The following is a 6378-nucleotide window of genomic DNA, read 5'->3' as shown; positions in this document are numbered from 1 at the left end:
GTTGTGTACTGTACTGTTGTGTACCGTTGTGTACCGTTGTGTACTGTTGTGTACTGTACAGTTGTGCTGTTGTCTATATTTTAGCATTTGTCTTATAATAGCCACCTGCTGCCTCAGAGGCTGCCTTTAAGCAAACACAGACTGACTTTAAAGTATCACCAGTACTCGTTATGCAGAATGGAGTCATATTATTATTATTATTATTATTATATGATTAATATTGAAGCATTAACATGTCAACAGCATAGAAATGTTGTAGCTCATGTACAATGGAGGTCATTTTAACGGCATTACATCCATCTGGATTCAACTGTGGCATTATTCCTTATTTGCTGATCACATGTTGTATGTTTGTTTTCTGCAGACATTGGTCCTGGTCACAAACAAACAAACAAACAAACGAAAGAAAATAAATAAATAATACAATTAAATAATGTAGTTAATTGTAGTTTGTAGTTGTTAACTGTAGTAAAGGTAGTTAACAACTAATAAATACTGTTAAATTCTTCCTCAACATTCATTCATTCATTCATCACACAAATTTATATTTTTTATTTTTATGACTCATTAATAAAAATAAAATAAAAAAGATTAGTATAACGGGAGATTTCATTTTATACAACCTTGAGTTAAAATAACCTTGAATCCTTAAAATAAGTGAACTGTAAAAGGCCATAACAGGCGGTAGATAAAGAGGATCAATGGGGAAGTGTCCCTCTCTCTCCTCCCCAGCGGGCTCCACTTAGAAAAGTGATAGTGAGGTCATTGATCGAGACTATTAGGGGCCTCTCGGTCTTGTGGAAAGATTTCAGAAATCTTTCATTGTATGTTAAAAGTTAACTTCCAACTGTATCAGGTCTCAGAAACCAGAGATCTGTTTGCTTCCACATATTCTCCTGTAAAGTTATTCCATCTAGACTTTAAAAAGTACATGAGAATTATGGTTAACTACAAATATTTGACCACATTTCATGATCTTGTTGTCATTTGTTGATGTAATGTGAGGACATAATAGAGGTAAGAGCTGTACATTTAATAGCATGTAATGTCTGAGCCCCTTGTTTCACAGCACCATGAGTGTAAAAGCTCTATTTCCCCCATTTCTGACCATGTCTGCACCGTAACACATTATGCTGCACAGGGAAAGTCATTGTTAGGCATTCCCCAAATGGGATCATTTGAAAGGAATTCAAACGTCGACATTCTCCAGTTCTTCTTGTTGATGGGATCCCACTGAAAAAAAAAATGGATAAAAAAGCCCCGGGGAGGCTGCAGACCTCGGCTCGTTTCACCCGAGGGGCTGTTGTTAAACCAATGTATTCCAGTGGTGAAAGTGGTGAAACTACATGGACGTTTGGTGTGGAAGGAGTGTCTCCACAGAGGCAGTGGGAGTTGAGAATGACTGACAGAGAGAGAGATGGACGGAGGCTGTGGTGATACTGGTGCTCGGGGTGTTTTGGTGCACCAAGGGCTGCCAGTTCTTTCAAATCCTAATCTCACCACCATCGCTGTCCAATTTTTCTTACTGATCCTCTCACAGAACAGCACAGAATTAACAGGCAGGGTTATGTGTGTGTGTGTGTGTGTGTGTGTGTGTGTGTCTATAGTAGGCTGAGATCGTTAGGAGCTGAATTAATTCTGATATTATCCAGTTTTTTGCTTTTTATACCCCTAAAATTCTCTGGATGAAAGAGCCTCCTTAAACCAATATGAGACACTGAATGTCTTCTGATGCACTGATAAAAACATATCGACTGGCTGTGGTCTGCGAGTCTGAGTTGGACGACAGGCCAGCTGATACCCCAGTATCGACCTCTCATATTGGCAAACTGACACCTCCTCAATGTAACTCCAGTCTACGTACGAGAGTGTGTTTACGTTAGCATGTGTGCGGGTATCGCTTTTCACATCAGTCGACCTTTATGTTATAAAGACACACAGCTCCACACGGCCAGGTGACAAAAGAAAGACGAGGCGACAGAACAGTCCTCTCACAAACACTCTGACAGAATGCTGCTCTGATTGCTGATTACTGCCATTCAAAGATAGCTGGCCCCAAAATCTGAAATTGCTGTAATTTGCTCCAATAATAAAATGTTCAGAATGCACAACATTTTTATATAACTCATCTGATAACGGCTCTGAATAATATACTGAAAAATATAAATATACTGCAGTTCATCTGATTGAACCCATTCAGAAATGTCTCCTCCACCTGAGCGTTGCAGTATCTTATTGGCTCTTAAGATAAAGATTGAATGTTTGCGTTGCAAAATAATCTGAGAAGGTGTTTTCTTCTGCTTTTGAAAGCAATCTCTGCTTATATCTGCAGATAGGAAATAGCAAGTTAAACCCAAGGTACATTTACATTAAGTGTGTTTGATGCACTTTACTTTTCCTCTTTTTTGTTTGGTTCATTTGGACACGTGAGACCAGAGACTGATGACTGAAAACATGCTTGTCGGACTAAGTGAAGTCTGGTTCATCAATAATGTAAAGGCTAGAGAAATGCAGTAAATATCACGTTTATTTTCCCTAAATCAATTGTTTTACTTATAAAATGTGGGCGAGTACGATTTTTAAAATAACTAGTCAGGCGATAACCGATACCACTATTCTTTGAGTGTTTTTTGTTGCTGTATATTTGCCCTTTGGTGCCTTTTGTGCAGTGTTGGAGCTTGGTCTATTTATCTTCTTATCCAACATGTAAGAGGAAGAGCTGAACAGCCTGGATGGACAGGGGCGTTTCCAGACCGGGGCCCTGGGGTGGCACTGGCTGCCCCTGAAATCTGATTGGCCACCCCAAGTGCCTCCCCAGTATCCTTCCCTCTTCCACTCTGCACTGTCTTTCAAGGCTGTAGCGGGCTCTGTTTTAAAGCTAAACTAGATGAGCTAACGTGCCCAGCGGTACCAACCATGTTATGCTAGCAATTCGGGAAGAGGGCTAAATAACAAAGTTAGGCTAAATTTTGCAGATGGAAAAACGGGCATGGCCATTTTCAAAGGGATCCCTGGACCTCTGACTTCAAGATATCCCATGAAAATGGGTTCTATGGGTCCCCACAAGTCTTTCCTTTGAGAACACACCCACTTTATGCTAATCCCACGCAGTTTTAGCTGAGACACATACTTGTGCCACCCCCAGTCAAAAAAGTCTGGAACCTGCCTGTGCATGAAGCACATTGGTGTCTGACTGCAATTTTCTAGAAAAAGGAGGTGATTATTCCTCCAGTGTTATAACTGATGGTGCATCCTCAGAAAATGGCCATTGCAATTTCCTATAAAGACCAAGCTGAAGTCTTAAATGTGCTTGTTTTTGTTTGGCCAGCAGTCCAAACCCAATAGGAGTCAGTTTACGATGATATAAAACATAAGAAAAAGTAAATACTCGCATTTTAGATTCTGGAAATGAAAAATGTTTTGCAGTTTTTCTTGATTAGATAAATGATAAATTGATTATAGCTGCAGAGTAATTTTTTTTTGCCCTCTTACTCATCGATTAATAAATTAAACTGACCCAAACATCTGTGCAATCGATCCAGATGCAGCAAAGTAGATTTTTCACAAATTAGCCCGAAGAAAATCCAGCGTTGATTGAAATCACATGCTGACTATAAATGGATTTTCCCTCCATTGCATCCCTGAATGCAACACTTAAAAAAATCTTCCGTATTGTGAACGCAGCGTGCTGTAGCTGAGTCTGCTCTGACACGCAGTCTCGGTGTTAGATTCTGTCCCTGCGGCTCGGTGTAAAGAGCATCTGTTTGATTTGTTGATAGCACACTGTCTTCTCTCTGTCCTCCTGCCTATTTCATTACCCAGCTCCTCTGTGCAGGTAATGGCCTGTCATAGAGAGATAATAGGCTGTCATACGGCAGTAATAACCTGCAGAAGCTGTCTGCAGGCTTTAGACTGATGGTGTAACTGTGCTTATAGTGGGTGGCAGCTCCAGATTGGAAACCCTTATATCATTTCAGGAGGAAAAATGATCGTGCTAACATTTTTGCAACTTAAATGTTGTTTTACCTTTTGCAATAATATTTCTTATAGTAATCTATTGAGAGTTCTCCATGCAGCACCAGCACTGATTTAGTAAAAAAGGCTAACTTCAGTACTGCAGAGTTATGGGCCTCCATACTGGATTATTGGCACTTGACCAATCATCATAAATACAGTTAATATAGACAAAGAAAAAGATTGTGGAATCTGCCTGTGGAGATTATGCTTTACTAAACTCAGCATTAAAAGCTCAGGTCAAGTGTGTTTTGGTGGCCAATACACAATCTCTGTAGTTAAGCACGTAAAAAATACATAAAAACACAAGGGCTGCCATGGGTGTTGTGTCCTGGTAACAAACCTACATCCCTCTCTCTAGATGCCTACTTGATCTCCCTAACCCCCAAATTCCACCAGACACGGCTGCGACACATTCCTGTTTTCTGCCCAGAAGCGTCTCTCCACTCTGCTTTGCGTAGAACACACAGCTGGTCTTTCACAGAAGCCGCGACCAACTTGTGTCAAGCAGCACAGAGCACGAAGTCAGACACAGAAACAACATAGAGAATCCGGTCAATTTTCAAAATAAAATACCCCATGCAGACTCTGGATCGCATTTCACAACATTGTGGCACCAGACCAGAAGTCCGTCATTAAGTCGGTTAGAGGAGATTTTAAATTGATGAAAACACTGTTTTGTTTCCTTTGTAAGGACAAAATACACAAATAAGCAACGAATGGAAGGACATCAAGCTCTGAAGATGGAAACAACTCTCGGTTCGAGCTAAACCTTTTTTGCAGACTTGACTCAAATTAAGTGACATCACCCATCGGTTTGTGCAGAACTGTTCTGAAGCCTCAAGTTTGGCCATCACCATTAAAGTTAGATGGAGCCAGCGATGGTGACGTACTGCGAGTTGAGCTGCTTTCATTGGCTGCTCAGACTCACAATGAGAATGAGCTGTCAATCACAAGGTAGCCCCGCCCTAAAAGCATACCCTGCTTTATGGTCTGTTTTTTCTCTAAATGGGACCATCAGTTACTAAATGAACATCATGCTGTATGGAAGAAGACTGAAACTAGAGACTGAGACAGAAACTCCATCAGGAAACTGTTTACTGAGCACTCCCAGCTTTACTTTTCCCAACCCGGGAGGCTCTGTCCATATATCCTGTCAATGATGTGGCGTAGCAGAATTTCGGCATTAGTCAATCTTGCTCCACGGTCGGTCTAGAGAGGAGGAATGTGGAAGACAGTGGCCGATAAATCTTTTAACATACATTTGGCATGTGGGGCATGAAGGGAAAAATAAAATATGAATACAATTCAGAGAAAAGAGGGGTTGGTTGGGCCCCTGGATGGGTTGGGACAGCTGGGTCCAGACCAGGATAAAAACCCAATTCTATACATTATAGTAGACTGGGTACTAAAAAAAATTATTTCTCCAACATTAAATGTGTTTGTGTTATGCTCCCTTGGATTTCTTGTATATAAAAAATTAACAGCCTGTGTTAAAAACTATATTTGGAAGTAGTTTTTCATTTCTGTTCCTTAATCCCCACCGACTCAGCAGATACAGTACAGTACAGTGGAATTATGTAACTGATAATATATAAAGTATTTTAGATGAGAGCACAGGCAATAATCATTACTTACAGCTTTCGTGTTGATTTAACTACAGAAAAGAAGTATTTTCATTCAATATTTAGATTTGAATCAATTTTATCATTTTATTAGCTACTGTAGAGCGAAAGGCATTTCTGACCAGCAGTCGCCCAATTAACACATGAGGAAGCCCAGCTGGGACCAAATCTGCCTCATTCTTGACTCTTGAGTTGTTGATTACATGAAAGTAGCTGACCATGGCTGTTCTGCTCCAAGAGCGGGCTACAAACAGCCGCACAGTAATGAGCGAAATCTGCCCCCTTATGAAAAAAACATTGGTACGTAGAAAATGTTTAACAAGCCTCCCCGTGTCCCCCTTTTTCCTCCTGGGCAGCGGAGCCAGAGCGAAAAGTCAGGTGGAAAGGCGTTTAACATTAAGAGTTAAAGTGTGTATTCTCTGTTTCCGCACATTAGTCAGCTCTCAATTTAGTACGTACGCGACACGTTCCAGCTGAGTCGCCTCCCAGCAGTCAATAGGGTGTCAGAAAGCGCAAAGGCTGCTCATTTAATGCCACCCATGCAATTACACCTTGCACACACACACACACACTGCTTCCTGTTGGTTCCTTCAGGTGATTTAGCATTTTTCCCTCAAGAAGCAGCCATCATGGGGAGGCACATTAACATGGTGTTTTTAATCTGTTTAATATCCTCATTCAAATATAGAGTTTTAGGAACTCATAGTTTCTTCTGGAGATGTGTTAAACAGCATTTAAA

General features: G+C 40.7%; 1 protein-coding gene across 1 annotated transcript in view; it reads left to right on the top strand.

The window, feature by feature from the left end:
* Positions 1-6378, top strand: part of b3gat2 (beta-1,3-glucuronyltransferase 2 (glucuronosyltransferase S)) — a gene marked incomplete in the record, with an annotated part of 50263 nt that overhangs the window by 594 nt on the left and 43291 nt on the right.

This window comes from Morone saxatilis, unplaced genomic scaffold (genome assembly GCF_004916995.1).
Source record: "Morone saxatilis isolate NCDOM2014 unplaced genomic scaffold, NCSU_SB_2.0 Contig19, whole genome shotgun sequence".
NCBI lineage: Eukaryota > Metazoa > Chordata > Actinopteri > Moronidae > Morone > Morone saxatilis.
The sequence above is the reverse complement of the archived record's forward strand: the minus strand, read 5'-3'. Positions and strand labels throughout refer to the sequence as shown.